The sequence below is a fragment of the Lutra lutra genome, chromosome 7 (assembly GCF_902655055.1).
Source record: "Lutra lutra chromosome 7, mLutLut1.2, whole genome shotgun sequence".
NCBI lineage: Eukaryota > Metazoa > Chordata > Mammalia > Carnivora > Mustelidae > Lutra > Lutra lutra.
Window position 1 is genome coordinate 101,626,951 of NC_062284.1, and position 16,172 is coordinate 101,643,122.

At 39.5% G+C, this 16,172-nt stretch overlaps 1 long non-coding RNA gene across 1 annotated transcript; it reads left to right on the forward strand.

Moving 5' to 3' along the window:
* The first annotated feature begins 141 nt into the window (after positions 1 to 141).
* LOC125103701 (uncharacterized) lies at positions 142 to 15,895 on the forward strand. Its single transcript, XR_007128473.1, has 3 exons — positions 142 to 213; positions 13,770 to 13,817; positions 15,377 to 15,895. It is a non-coding gene; the product is annotated as an uncharacterized LOC125103701 (long non-coding RNA).
* The last annotated feature ends 277 nt before the right edge of the window (positions 15,896 to 16,172 follow it).

The following is a 16,172-nucleotide window of genomic DNA, read 5'->3' on the forward strand; positions in this document are numbered from 1 at the left end:
AACTTGAACCTCTTTACATAGCAACATGATTCTAAAAACAAAATTGGAGGCTATGACACCACTTAAGACCTGGTTTCAGAAGTTCCAGAATATTGGGTCCATTGCATTGTATTAGTACAGTCTAGTCCAGATTTAGAGGAGAAAAAAATGGCCTCCACCACTTGATGGGAGAAGCAGCAAAGTCTAATTACAAAAGGGCATGGACACGAGGAGGTATGATTTATGGGAGGGGAGAGTCGTGGGAGGACTATGAATATTTTAAGCAGAAGGAACAGCATATGTAAAGGCTCTGAAAAAGCTAAAATCCGAGGAAACTAAAAGAAGGTCACTGGCTGATGATGAATGAAAAGAAGTTTCAAGAGGAATGAGGCTGGAGGAAAAAGTAGAACAAGGTCATATGGGACATGAAGTCTACTGTTAAGTGAGTTTGATTTATTCTAATTACAGTGGGAAGCCAATGAAGGACTTCAAGCAGGAAAGATCTGATATGATTTGTCTTTTCCAAATGTGTCTATTGACTCCTGTGTGAATTCCAATATTCATTCATTAGCCACCTAAATTGAAACACTATTCAAAGTTACTTCAAATGTGGAATATGGATTTTAAAACACATTGCATTATAATTTAATGTGAAAAATTCAAATCACATGTCTTATTTTCATTTATTTAATGCACATTTTAGGGACCAATGTATGTTAGTCATTCTGGTTTAAAAGGCAAATGAACAGAGTAATTGCTAGATATAATCTTTTGGAGACTAGTGAGACCAAGGAAAAAATTTGAATGTCCTTGAGTAATGTGAGCTTCCCCCCACCCCCACAAGTCAAGTTTCCAAACCATTTACAACACTATTGATTGCCTTGAAAACTGGAACCAGAACAAGTCTACCTTCTGAGATGGGTAGTGATAAGCTATAAACCCCCCACGCTGTGTGGGGCTGTACTCTTACCTTTAAGTGCATACATAGGGAAGAGATTGAAGAAGGATGACAGATGAAATACAGACATACCAGGTTCTCAGCAGATTGGCTCTTTGTGAATGGCCATGTGTAATCTGTGTGGGTACAAAAGTGGGAATAAATACATGAGAGGAAAGTATGTAATTAATGAGAATCATGCCTGAGAATGTGTTACATAAATCCTCTTTAAGAAATCAAAATCAGGGGCGCCTGGGTGGCTCAGTGGGTTAGGCCTCTGCCTTCGGCTCAGGTCATGGTCTCAGGGTCCTGGGATCGAGCCCCACATCGGGCTCTCTGCTCAGCGGGTAGCCTGCTTCCCTTCCTCTCTCTCTGTCTGCCTCTCTGCCTACTTGTGATCTCTGTCTGTCAAATAACTAAATAAAATCTTTAAAAAAAAAAGAAATCAAAATCAGCATAGTTTGCTAAGCATTTATTGTGTGCTGAGCATTGTCATAAATTCTGAAGCATAGAAAAGAAATATTAGTATAATATGATAGAGAAGAAATATAGAGTAGGAAGTCAGGAAATGGGAGATCTCTGCTGTTAACTTGGTATGGAAAATTGAGCAAGTTACTTGTCCTCAGTGGCTGTCTGCTTTCTGCTCATACAGATTAGTTCCAGCCATGATACTCCATAAGCCTTTCATTCCATAAGAGATACTTCCTACTATTGAGTTTACAACCAGCAATTGTTGAGAAGCAAGACTTAGGGGCACCTGGGTGGCTCAGTGGGTTAGCCACTGCCTTCGGCTCAGGTCATGATCTCAGGGTCCTGGGATCAAGTCCCGTATCAGGCTCTCTGCTCAGCAGGGAGCCTGCTTCCCTCTCTCTCTCTCTCTCTCTCTCTGCCTGCCTCTCTGCCTACTTGTGATCTGTCTCTGTCAAATAAATAAATAAAATATTAAAAAAAAAAGACTTAGACCAATGAAACTGAGGGAATAGATTTCAATTCACTTCAATTCTACTAATGTTTATTATAAGAGGGTGGATTAAAATATTCAGAGGCTCACTTTCAGTCTTACTTTTATTGACTGAACTAGTAGGATGGTTGTACTTTCCATTACAAATTAAAACTGCAAATTCCATTTTAAAAAGATCTTTTTTGGTGATGGTGTGGCTAGGGAAAAGGATCTTTGTATGGCAATTGCGATAGAATTCTGCCTGCAGATACCATTACCACATTACCCTTTTCGGGGAAAGTAAGCTTGAAACATTTTGCTTATTTAGAGGATGATTGCTTACTAAAGATGAATGAAATACAATGAGAAGTTGAGTAAAGAAAAAAATCAATTAACATCTCTCCTCCGCTATAACCGTCATCAGAACCTTCAGGGTAAAAAATACAGAAATTCTCTTATTTCTGTGCTTGTTGTCTCACATTTTTCACAGCTTCTCTTGTAGCCACAATAGAATATGAAGTGGTGTATGTTTCAAATCTCCTTTGAATGTTTTTTTTAATGGCTGGTAGATTTCCTTGTTTATCCTATTTTGCAATTTGTACCTGCTCTTACTGCAGCCTCAGTGGCCCTGGTGCTAACTTCAGGTTTGCAAATGTTCTTTCCATACTTGTGAATAAAGACATGAAGATGGAGTTCACTGGCCAACCGAAATTTAAGTATATTAACTATGTCCTTAGAAAAATGTAAAGAATTGGCTAAGTGTAATGAATAAGACAGACATGATGGTTGCCCTTACAGATCTTACAGTCTAATGAGGAAGACAAAGAAAAGTAATTATGAGTATGATGAGTGTAACAAAAACAAAGAACTAAGATTTGTTCAATAGAAGGACCTAGAATTAATTGATCATGATCTGAGGATGATGAAAAAACCAGTCACATTGGAGTAGAAACCTGGCATCTAATAAAGAATTTGGTCCCTGGAAGGTAACCTCTAAATCCTTGGAATTTCCTGAGGGATGAGTGCCTTTGTTATTTGTAGTGGAACCCAGTTCTATGCCTGAGTTTAAGCTAAGGAGATGACTCAGGGTAGGGCTAGCTAATCTGGGAGGACCAACCGTGTGATTAGAGAGCACTGAGGCTTGACACATGTGGTATCAGCCTGACCTTTGGGGAGGGGAGGAGTACTGGAAATTGAACCCAATCACATGGCTAATGATTCAGTCAGTGGTACCTATACAATGAAACCCCAACAAAAGCTATGGATACCTGGGGCTTGAGTAAGCTTCCTCGAAGTAACACATCGATGTGCTGGGAGGGTGACAGGTCCTGAGGAAATGGAAGCTTTGCATTTGGGATCCTCCTAGACCCTATCCTATGTGTCTTTTCAGTTGGTTGGTACTAATTTGCATCTTATAGGTGAAACCATAATCATAAGTCTAGTCCTTTCCTAAGTTCTATGAGTCATACTAGTGAATTATTAAACCTGAGAGGGTAGTGGGAACACCCAAGCTTGTAGCCAGTTGGTCAGAAGTGCAGGTAGCCCGAGAACTCCAGAGTTTATGACTAGAGTCTGAAATGGGAGGAGTCTTATAGAGGACTGTGCCCTCCACCTGTGAAATCTGACCTATCTCTGGGTAGTTAGTGTCAGAATTGCGTTATAAGAGCAATAATGGGAAACTCAATTGGATTGACAAAATTGAGGCAGATTATGGAAGATTTAGATATCAGGCATAGATATTAGACTTGGAAAGTGAAGATGATATGATAAAATAACAAAAGCTTAGATTTATTAAGTGCTTGCAATGCATCAGGAACACTTGTAAACATTTTTAGGTATCTTCTCATTACATTTTACCTCCTTCTATCCTATGATGTGGGAAGCATTGTTAATTATTTCATAGATGAGTACTAAAAAACAGAACAGAACCATGAAAATAACAACAAACACTGGACTCTGCTAATCTGAGAGTTGTCATGCATGTGCTGTTGACCTCAGAAAAACCATAACTTCACATGAACTCAGTATCCTTATCAGCCCTTCCACCTCTAGGATTTTAATATCCCAGATGGTGCTGTCTGAAAAATTACAGATTATTTAAGTAGTCTCTAGGAAAAACTTTAATCTTGGACCTCATTTGTATTTTCAATAAATAGTTAATTAAAACTTTTTTTTTTCCAAGATGTTATTTATTTGAGAGAGAGAGATTGAGAGAATGAGTGGGAGGAGGGCCAGAGGGAGAAGCAGACTCTCTGTGGAGCAGGGAGCCGGATATGGGACTTGATCCCAGATCCCTGGGATCATGTCCTGAGCCAAAGGCAGATGTTTAACTGACAGGGCAACCCAGGCACCCTTCATTGGGTATTTACTGAACATTTGCCATGTGCCATATGCTAGGCAATGTGTAGGAGATACAGAGATAAGCAAAATGGGTATGGTTCCTTCCCTCTAAGAGCTAATAGTCATTCCCTCAATACTTGTAGTATTAGGTAAATTCCCTTTTTATTTCAAATGAGATTACTTTTAAATGAGCAATATGAAGGAAAGTAGATGCATTAGAAGAAAGGCAGCATATCCCATGGAGGTAAAGGAGATTGGGAATGAGCTTTGCCTTGCTGTTAAGAAAATGGAAGTTTGAATGGAAATGGAATGTTATGGATGAACAGTGGGCATGTGAGAGATTTTTTTTTTTAATTTAATTTGATTTTTTTTTCAGTGTTCCAAAATTCATTGTTTATGTACCACACCCAGTGCTCCATGCAATATGTGCCCTCCTTAATACCCACCACCAGGCTCACCCAACCCCACACCCTCCTCACCTCCAAAACCCTCAGTTTGTTTCTCAGAGTTCACAGTCATGAGAAATCATTTTTAACATTAGATAGTGATCTTGGGGAGCACACCCCAACAGTAGTGTGTGGGTGTGGATTTTGTACATGAGTGACAAAGGAGGCATGGCATTATTCTCTCTACATATTTACTCTCACCCAACTATATGAGGAACGATACACCAGTTTCACAGCCTAGAGCAAGAAGAGACTTTCAGATCTGGAGTAGAGAATTCAAGCAGAGGAGTAGATGAGACTGGCTGGGCAGGGCGACATTAAACATTCATAAAGACTATACCCTGTTTCAAAGCTTCCAGAACCATTTGGAGGTGCTTTTTGAACATATAGATTCTATCATGGACTTTTAAAGTCAGAATTTCTAGAGGAGGAGACTTAGGAATAGGGCTTTCGTGATGATTCTGATGTTCTGCTGGATTTGAGAGCCACTGGTTTACCTGACTGTCATATAATGATGACTCTCAAAGACTCAAAGAGACCTGTCATCAATAATGACCACTTTGCTTTGCTCTCCTGATATTTTTCTTCTGAATGGAACAGTTTGGTTTATAAAGCTACTGATTTATGGATACTGCTTTCTCCCTTCTTCCATCTGTGAATTTTTATTCTCAGTTTCTTTTGTTGGCATCTGAAGTTAAGAAGATGTGTTTTGCATTTTTTTGTGGTGGGATCATTTCTGCCTTGCATAGGAGTTGTAGATTGGGTACTTTTGGTGAGAATCTCAAGGATGGGGCAGAAGGTAGATTTTAGCCATCAAAATAATTTGAACTAACCAAATCAACAATAAATCACAAACTCTAAATTTTTGTTTAAAGGGGAGGAGACCAAGGCAGTGGATGTGCAAATTAACCAGGCCACGACTTGCTGGCTCTGGTTCATTTTGTAAACAAAAGCAGGCCTGAATTCAATCAAACATTACTTGTTAAAGTAAACTAGCAAAAAGCTGGTGAAAATTAAAGTAGAACAGAAGATGGTTTCAATAATTTCATTCTCTGGCTTTTAGCTTAAAAAAATCTACCCACCATTCCATTCTATAGGGCTTGTCCTTTCTTTCAAGATACTTTCATGAAAATTAAAGAGCATTTTAATTATGCACATGTTGAGGAATTGCTACCTGTGGTATTGGGTAAATTGCTTTAGGAACACAATTCCAAATACTATCATTTTGTCATTTTGACAGTATTTTTGTAGGCTTTTAGAGACTTTTTAAGTGACAGAAATGGGACCCAATAGGTTGGCTAGCTGAGAGACTAAATTGTTTGATAAATACCATGTGTCTGGTATGCTATACTTGTTTGAAGTGACACCGAGAGATTAGCTGTTTCTAGACATTTTTTTGGTTAAATCTTTAATGTATACATTTTTCGGTTAGATCTTTATGTTTCCCCTCAAAACTGAACAAGCCTAAGGGGTTGTGCTCGGTGGGCCATTGCTTTTGCCTGAGGTGAAGTTTTCCACTGAGGTAACATGTCTTTCTCAAAGGGGGACGGTAGGAATACCATCAGGATCCCTGCATGAAGGGAAGTTCTAATTATTAAGCCTAGACTTACAAGTTTCAGTAGGAATTTTCTTTGCACATAGAACTGTCATTTGGGGGGTTGTGTTGGGGCAGGGATCCAGAAGATCATTTCTAAGAGTTTTGGGACTAGTCGTAGCTGTCTAGCTGTCTACCTAGGCCAAAAGTAACCCTGAGTCACTGCCTGAAATTCTCTCCACCTGTGAGCTTATGTTATGTTCCAGTAACTGAGAGAGGTGTTGATTCATTTCAGGCTTAGTTCGTCAATGATGAAGTTCAACCCACCACAGAAGGACTCAGGGGAACTGCATTGTGGGCTCTAGATCTGTGATTTATGTTTTCCCTGAGCTTCTCTCTGTTTTCTCTACATTGTTGACAGTGAGGTAGACATCATATGTGGTTAGCCCAAAAGATAATGCACAGGACCTTACAAGAGAGCAGAACAAATGTAGGTAAGAATATCCTATTGGCGCATAACAACTCCTGGTGATAACACAGCCACCAAAGTGAAACAATAACAATATTCCCCTGCTCTGGAATCAGATCCAGGAGGTAGACATTTGTGATAGCCTCTCTGAGGGCCACTCTCTATCATTAAAGCAAGGTAAAGAACTTGGTCGTCCCCCTACTCAGGTCCATCATTTGATTATAGAATACTCAACTTGGGGTAGATACAGAAAAGCATGCTCCCTACCCGGCCCACTCAGAGCTCTTAAGTCCTAGAAGAGGATTCATTTAATGCTTAATGATGATTTGAATCTAAAATAATTACCAATTAATCTTCTTTAAATGCCTTTATTGTGGGTCCTCTTAAGAGTACTCTGGATGAAATGACCTCTTAAAATGCCTTCTTACTCTTTGGTCTCATGATGATTTATTTCAATGACATCACAGGGTGGAAACCGTTTTCTCCTGAAACCTTTAAATATCAGCTATGGGAGGAGTTTTTTCTATTTCAGGGTTATGTCATTGCTCTGGGAGTTGATGATTCTATTTTGAGAAATACTAAATTCTTATTGTCCATCCTTGTACCCATTTAGGGCAACCCATTTTGTAACAAGCAGTTACAAAAGTAGTTGGGATCTAAGAAGGTCCTTGGGGGAAAAGGTTCTGGCTCATATTCTAATAGTCCAAGGAAATAAGAACCAGTTTCCCAGCTCCCCTACCTTGGTGCCTGCCCTCCTGGGGTGATCGGGAATGTTTGTACCGCCTTACATCTCAGCTTTTACTCTCTTGTGTTTATTCCATTGCTGAAAGACTCAGAACATCACTTTTCTAGTACACATTGTTTGTCTGAAAATACACCTGGAGACTTGCCCAATTTGGAAATGACTTAAATTACAAAAAAAGCACAGCTGTCTTTAACAGCTCTAGGAGTTCATGCAATGAGCCTACAATTTATTGAGTAGGATTAGATGCTTATTGCCTATGACACTTTAAATACCATTACATTGAAGTTTATACAAGAAAGTCCAAGTTTAAAACTGGAATCTTAGCAATAACAGCTGGGCCATTTGTTTATGTGATAGGCAGGAAAGAATGACTTCTGTAATCTTCGTATTTGGCTTCAGGATTCTGCTCAGGAGAAAAAAAAAGATGGGGAGGGGAGAAGAGAGCAGCTAATTTCAGATTGTCAAGCTGAGCTGAACACTGCTGGCTAATTTGTCCCTCATGTTAAGACCTCTGCCAAGGTTCCTCTTGTATCCTCTTGCTCTCTCACACCTGACAAACCAGCACTTGAAATACTGTAGCCCACCTCTCTGACAGCAAGGGGTATGTCCCTAGTTCGCTAGTTCGCTTGCAGCTCTCTCCCCCAGGCAGCTCACATTCCGCATTTTGTTTCTAGCATGAAAGACTTTGTTTTAAATCATAATAGCAACCAGGCTGTAATCACATTAGAGCGCACATGGAGAACTTGCAAACAGTCATGTGTTTTGGATTTGACATTCTGATTTATGGTTGTGTGCTCCAGTTACACAGCTGCAATCTCATTTTCCGACAAAGATGTTTTCTATTTTTCTATTACTTTGCTTCACCCTGTCTTTATGTTGGGGAAAATGAAAGCCACCAGGTGAAGTCATAACATAAGTACAAATGTTTTCGTGTTTGGGTTGGAGAGCGTAATAAATGGTGTATACCGGCATTTTCAAACACAGCTTGTTATGTTTGAATAAAAGTGTAAAGGGAATTGCTTGCTTAAGGTAATCGCAAATTAAAGAGATACATGGAAATTTGTTTGTGAAACCCAGAATTGTCTTACAAACTTCTTATCTCTTTCACCTGATATCAGTTTCCTAGGAGGGAAATGGATGGTAATGTTCCATTTTAGATATTTAGGGAAACTGAACTCCCTATTTAGTTTGTTCATTTCACAAAATTCTAATAAGTTCAGGATTGGGAACCTCTAAAGATATGTCAGCCAAGCTGTACACTGTGCAGCCCAGAGATGTAAAGTGACTTGCCCAAAGTCACAGAGTCTAGCTTAGACTAGAACTCAATTTTTTTCTGTCCCATTCCAACACATTTTTCACCTTTCACATTTTCACTTAAATACAAGGTGAACAACATTTTGTGTGGCAAACCAACCCACCACAAAGAATATTCCAAGTAAGAATTTTGTGAACCTATGAAAAAGGAAATTCCTTTTACTTTTTTGTTTTTAATTCATGTTTAAACTTTTTTTTTTTTTTTTTTTTTTTGCCATTGCTGTTAAGTGTGGTGAAAATTCAGACCGATACCTGGTTCCCTGATACATGACACAATATTCTATCTTGGTTTCAGATTTGGGGTACATTATTGGCAAAGAACATAACAATCTTGAACTCAGATGTGTTAAGGCTGAACACATTTCAATTCTTCACAATGTTTGAGCAATTCCAAATGTGGTTTTGACAATTCAATAAATCTTGATAAAAGGATAAAAAATATTTATATAAGAAAATTCAGAAGATACATACTATGAAGGCAGACATGGGTGTAAACAGACTGACTTAGAAATCTCTATAAAGGAGTGGAAAGAACATTAAGGTCTATTATCTCAATCATTGTTTTGGTGTCCATTTTCCTCTTGCATAAATTGTCTTTGCTTTGTGAGAAGATTTTAGATTCTACGGTCATTAGGTCACCATGGTCTTCTCATAGAGGAGAAAATCCATATACATAGCAATTAAATATGACATTTCTTAGTAAGATTTTCTAAATTGCAAATAATGGTAAAAAATTTCCTCTTGTCCAGGAACTGGAAGAAGAATGAGGGACTAACAACTTTGTTTGTTATTTTTAGCTGAATGCTCATGAACAGATGCTATATTAAAGTTTTAGGTTCTCATACCTATCTGGGACTAACACTTAGCAGGTGTAGTAGACATTTTTTGGTGCCGATACTGGTCTAGCCCAGCCTCTTTTTCTTCCCCTTTCCTGCCAACGGCACCAAAATTTTCCTTTTAAGGAAGTTATTTCCACCTTGTTCTCATCCATGAGAATTATCATCCTACCCTGAGCCCAAAGGATAAGCTGATTCCTTAAGCCAGTCACCTTATCTTATCTGCTCCTCTGTGACCGGGATAGTATGTGGTCGGGCACATGACAATGTGGCCAAAGAGATTGAGTCCAAGGACTTCTGAGGATGTTATCATTCAGTGTGCTGTGATGAGAATGTGAGTCCTAGAACTTAGCAGGATTTTTTTTGTTTTTGTTTTTGTTTTTTAAATCTCAAGGGGAAAACCTGGAGTTTTCTAGGGAAGCTAACATTGAGGAAAGCAGAATGGAGGAACAGGGAAAAATACTGTCCTGTTACATGTTGGATCAAGCTTCCACTGAATGTGGTCATGGAGGATGGCTCAATCAGGTGGAGGCTGGTGGCAGGGGAAGTGAAAGGATTCACTCAAGTCAGGCCAAAGGAGGTAGAAGTTGATTGGATATGCCTCAAGGAAGCAGTGGACATGACAGCAAAGCAGACACTGTCAAGAGGTGGGGTGGGGTGGGGTGGTGTAGGATAAGGTTAGGAAGTATGGGAACATATGGAATTCTCTTTTTTTGGGTACCCGTGCTGGGTTGAAACTAGCCCACTGGTCAGCTAGACCTTATTCATAAGCTAGAGCTTCTGAATATTTTGAGGTGTGTCACCTAATGGACCTGTTTGTATTCAGCTCAGTGGTCACTGTGGGCACATCTTGCTCAGGTTACTGTGGCTCAAGTTGGTTGCCTAGAAGGGCAAATCCAAAGTCCTATTTCTATAGTTTGTGCATTTTTTTTTTAAAAGATTTTATTTACTTATTTGACAGAGAGAGATCACAAGCAGGCAGAGAGGCAGGCAGAGAGAGAGGAGGAAGCAGGCTCCCTGCTGAGCAGAGAGCCCGATGTGGGGCTCGATCCCAGGACCCTGAGATCATGACCTGAGCCGAAGGCAGCGACTTAACCCACTGAGCCACCCAGGCACCCCAGTTTGTGCATTTTTCAGGGAATGTGTGTGATCTCCAAAAGCATGAGGCACTGGCCATGGTGTGAACTCCAGTAACCACACCATAATTGTAAGGGAAACAATTTCCTTTTCTACAGGTAACTTACCAAATACAAAGTTTGTATCAATAAACCCTTACAAATAATAGAACTCTTTCATTTGAGTCAGTTTTATCAGAAAATGGGAACTATCTGTATACATAAAATTTGTGGGTCCTTGAAAGTCACTGTGTGTTTCACTGTTTTTTTCTTTTAGTATCATAAAAGGATTTAGTTTCCTTGATCCATGACCTAAAGGGTGTACATGGGCAATTTAGGGTGTAATGTGTGTTCATATACCCCGATTTACCACTGTTCTTAGGGAGTTTCCTAATCCCCATCATCCCAGGTTGTTCACGTTTACTAAATGAGACAGAGAGCTCTGTGAGTCACATATGATGGATGTGGCATGTTTACACCACCCCGTGCATGTGTGCTTGTATGGTGCCTCAAGCAGAGGGGATTTACCCAGAGGCTAATGAAGCTTAAGACTGAGGATTGTACACTTAACATGTCACTTCTAAGGATCTTGGCCGTGGGTGGGGGACCCTCGCAATTTTTACTTGTAACCTTTCATTTGTTTTCCTAGGGAGGGCTTTCCAGAATGATAAAAACGTCAGTCTCACAAAAATAAGGAATATCTTCATTTCTTGGTTTCTTTTGAGAGGTAGGAACAAAGGGAGACCAAAATCCATTTTGGCTTGAGCCCCCACTCACAGTGACCTTTACAGGAATAGGGAATTAAAGATATTCCCCTCTCCTGGGATGCAGAGAACATACCAGTCAGAAGCTGTGCCTTCTGCTCATGTTAGTGAGAGACAGAATCGTGGTGCTCTGCAGCCATACCTGGTTAATAGGCAAAGCGGTGGGCAATGTTGTGTTGTGATATGTGTCAGCTAGACTAGGGTAAGGGAAACCCACAGAACTGGTCAAACATTATGTCTCAGTGTGTTTATGAGGGTGTTTCTGGATGAGATTGATCAGCATTTCGGTCTGTATGCTGACTAAAGAAGTGTACCAATGCAGAGGGGTGTCATCTAATACATGAGGCCCTGAGTAGAATAAAGAGAGGGGAAGGGAGAATTTGTTCTCTGCTTGAGCTGACACATACATCTTCTCCTGCCCTAAGACCTTGGTGCTCCTGGTTCTGGGACCTTCAGGATCAGACTAGGACTTAATACCATAGGTTCCTTTGGTTCTCAGGCCTTTGGGTTTAGACTGAAATGATACCATTGGCTTTCCTGGACTTCTAGCAGAATTGTGGACTTTTCAGACTTCTGAATCATGTAAGCCAATCACTCATAATAAATCTCTTTCTATATATCTATATATAGGCTTTTGGTTTATTTCTCTGGAGAACCCTGCTTAATATTTATGTAGATGAAGAGAGTAAAGACTTCTGTAATTTGTCCTTGGTCCTGGGATAGGAGAATGACAACACAGAGCAGGTGTAGCATACAGGCCTCAGGATATTGTGAAGAGGACCCAGGGAAACAGGAAGAAACTGAGCGCTACCATGGCAAACAGATTTCTGTTTCCAACAGGCTACTTAAGTGTCTGTGTCAGTCTTTTGTGAAAGGGAATTGGCAGTTAGAATTGGAACCTCTGCACATCCTTTGGAAACTACAGCTTGATGCTAACCATATAGTGTCTGTATAATAAACTAACCATATAATATAGTTTTCTACCATACAAAATATGTAGTAGAATGTAATTGCCATTTCACAGCACAAGTCATTTATGTAAAACACTTCTGCAATGAACACAAGCTCATTTAAAATACATTCAGACAATACAAGTAAAGGAAAAGTCTCTTGGCTGTCCCCCAACTCCCTATACTTACTGTGCCAATTTCAGTCATCACCTTAGGAGGGGGAACCCATGTCACCAGTTTGTGATATGTTCCTGTGTGTCAATATGTTCCTCCGTGTCTTTTTACACATAAAAAAGGCGTAAAAGAAGAAGACAATATAGGGATATAATTACATTTTTAAAAAATTTGCGTTTGCAACTGCAATTAAATGTACATATCAACTTACTGACTTTCGGGATCAGCTTTCAAAAAAGAAAGAGTCTCGGGGCGCCTGGGCGTCTCAGTGGGTTAAGCTTCCACCTTCGGCTCAGGTCATGATCCCAGGGTCCTGGGATTGAGCCCCGTATTGGGCTCTCTGCTCCGCAGGGAGCCTGCTTTCCCCTCCCCCTCTGCCTGCCTTTCTGCCTACTTGTGATCTCTCTCTCTCTCTCTCTCCCTCTCTCTCTCTCTCTCTCTGTCAGATAAATAAATAAAATCTTAAAAAAAAAAAAAAGAAAGAAAGAGTCTCCTACAATAAGGCACAGCAACTTTTGCTTTAAACTCAAGAATATATATAAAAGGTCCTTCATATCTGTCTATATAGATGCATCTCATAATTAATTATTGCATAATGCCCTGTAGCATGACCATGTCGATATTTGTTTACACCTTCCCTTATTGATAGAATTTTTGTTATTACAGTCAATGATGCAATGAATATTTTTGTGCATTTTTCTCTGTATTTGTATGTGAATTTCTTTGGGGAAGATACAAAATGGTAGCATGACTGGGTCAGTGAATTGTTACACTTCACATTTCAATGGAAGCTATCATTGTTCTCCAAGACCCTTGTTCTAGATTATGCTCCCACCATATGTGGGGGTGCTCAGCTCCCCATCTCAAATAATACACAATATTACTCCTTTTAATTTTTTGCAATTTGAGGAGTATAAAAAGTTTTCTAATTATTGGGTCATTCAATTTTTTTAAAAGATTTTATTTATTTATTTAGAGAGAGCTTGTGAGTATGGGGAGGGGCCGAGGGAAAGAATCCCAAGCAGACTCTGCACACTGAGTGCAGAGCCTGACGCAGGACTTGATCTCACAACTCTGAGATCATGAGCAAGAGTCAGACGCTCAACTGAGCCACCCAGGCACCCCAAGGATCATTTAATTTTTATGTCAATATTTTGTTATCTCTGTAAGTTCCTCATTAAAGAACAATCCTAAATATTTTTATACTTAGATAGTTGTATTTACAGCTTGTCTATTATGGGTAAGATTCTGGAACCCAAAGTTGGCAAAACAAGGTAAGCAGTCCTTTCGAAATGCAGACATTTGGAAACTTGTAATTTTGGCTAGTTGAGTTGTGTATTGTAGCTACCTCAGAGATGATTTCTGCTTTAATGTTCCAAGGGAAGACAGCAAAAATCTTCACAAACTAACCTTAAATACATCTAGTAGACCTAAGTAAAGTAAGTTTACTTTTATAAACATTTACTCTGCAACTATTATATTCATAGCCCTCTGCTAGGACTAAAAAGATAAATGAGATATGATATTTACCAAGTATTTTATAGTTTAATAATGAACACAGATAGGCTAAAAAATAAATGTAATGCAAGGAATATGTTGCTAAGGGTCAAATGACATTTAAACTGGGTGCTCCAGAAACTTTAAGAAGGGAGTTCTAATTGAGGTATTAGGACTGGCTTCAGAGCTGGTGTGTGGGTAAGACCTTGAACACATAGACCTCACGTGGCAGGGAATAGAGAAGAACAGTCAAAGCTGAGAGAAAAAGGAGAAGAGCACAAAGATGAGGCTGTACATCATCCTCTAAGGCCTAATATCTGTGTGTGTGCGTGTGTGTGTGTGCATGTGCGTGCGTGTATGCACGCACACATTAAGGATGGGATTTGGGAATTAAGGTGGGAGATAAGCCTGGAAAGTTATTTGGGCCCAGAATGGACATTAATCTATAGGGCAGTACTTTTCAAAAGGCAGATCAACTACACCTGGACAGGTTAGCCTGCTTATTTAAAATGCACATTCCCACACTCCAATTGGATTAAAATATCAGGGATTTGGGGCCTAGGAGGTCTTCATTTTCAACAATATCCCATAAAGCCTTGGTTTTTGTGTTTTTGTTTTAAGTGCATTAAATTTGAAAATAACTCTTTCAGACAAGAGTGAGCCTTTGAAAAACTTTGACTTCTTCTGGGAGGGTTCTAAGGAAGTCAACCACTTAGAGAACATCCTGCAGGTGGTGAAGGGAAAAGAAAGGGAAATGACCCTGGGGGAAAAAATCCTACTGACTAGTGCCCTTGGGACATACTGTCTTTGGGATTGCTCTAATATCAGGATGTATGTGGTCAGAGCAGCCCAGGTCAAAAGCAGAGATGCATTTAGGATCATTTAAGACCAATATTAGCCTTAATGCTCTTTGAAAGAGGCATAATTACGAATGTAAAAGTCAGGTTACCTCTGATTAGTGAAAAACAGAGTGAAGGGTGAATCCATTAGGAGCTACTTGTAAGACATTCACACTTTAAGAACATTGCTTTGATGATTTTGAAGGCACTGCAGTGGAGGGGAAAGGCAGCTGAACCAGTTCCTACTTCAAAGACCTATTACAGTGTTTATCTTTTTAGGGCAATACCCTTAATTGTTTTGAGTGGCACTAAAAGGCTCTTTTAATTTGAATATGAATGACATGGCCATTTGCAGGTAAATTTTGGTTGACCATAAGTTTAACTCCATACTAAGATTCAACTAATATTTTTTAGATTGTTAGCATTTGCCTGGATGTATTTATGTTTTCATGTGCATAATTCCACGTGCTTGTATACACTTTGCAATTATATTACAGATGCTGGTCCTTACCACTGTGAACTATTTGGGAGAGAGATCTTTATCACTTATTCGGAAATGAGACAAAAGACAAAGGTTACGTGTTTTCCTTCATTCAGTACTGGAAACCAGGTTTTCCAAATTCTCATCAGGAGTCTTTAAACACCTTGAAGACAATTATGACGGCAATGCACTGTGACAGATAAGGAAGTCGTTCACTGTCCCCTGCAGATATAAACACCCCGGAGAAATACAACAGTCTGAGACATGGGAGGAGAGCCACACACAAAGGATTTTGAGAATCTTAGCTGTGAGGAGGTAGTTATAGTTCAACAGAAAGAGGCAAATTCCTGGACAACTGGAAGATTCTTTCTGCAGATAGATATTTGAGTTGGATCTTTGGCTGCTGCAGTAAATCCCTGGAGCAGAAGACGCTCTTCCAAAATCCTCTTCAATAGGGGTATCATCTCATGAAGGGAAGGACTGCATAAAATGGGCTTAGGGTTTTTGACTGCACCACATCCAAGTTGTAATAAAAGGAATTGGGAAACTTAACAACATTCATGTGTACCTACCAACTTCAGGCATTATGCTATTTGTACACTCGGGAATTAGAAAGACAGATAGGATCTAATATATGTAAACTTCCAGAAGTTACCAAAACTTATGAAGTTTTCTCATTGCTGGTGCTGCCAGAGTTTCCATTAGCACACAGTACAATGGCTTTCTAAAATAAGAAAGAGATATGGGGTATAAGAACCATGGCGACAGTCACTAGAAACGGTATATGTGGCCAGAGCAATCTATAAGAAACA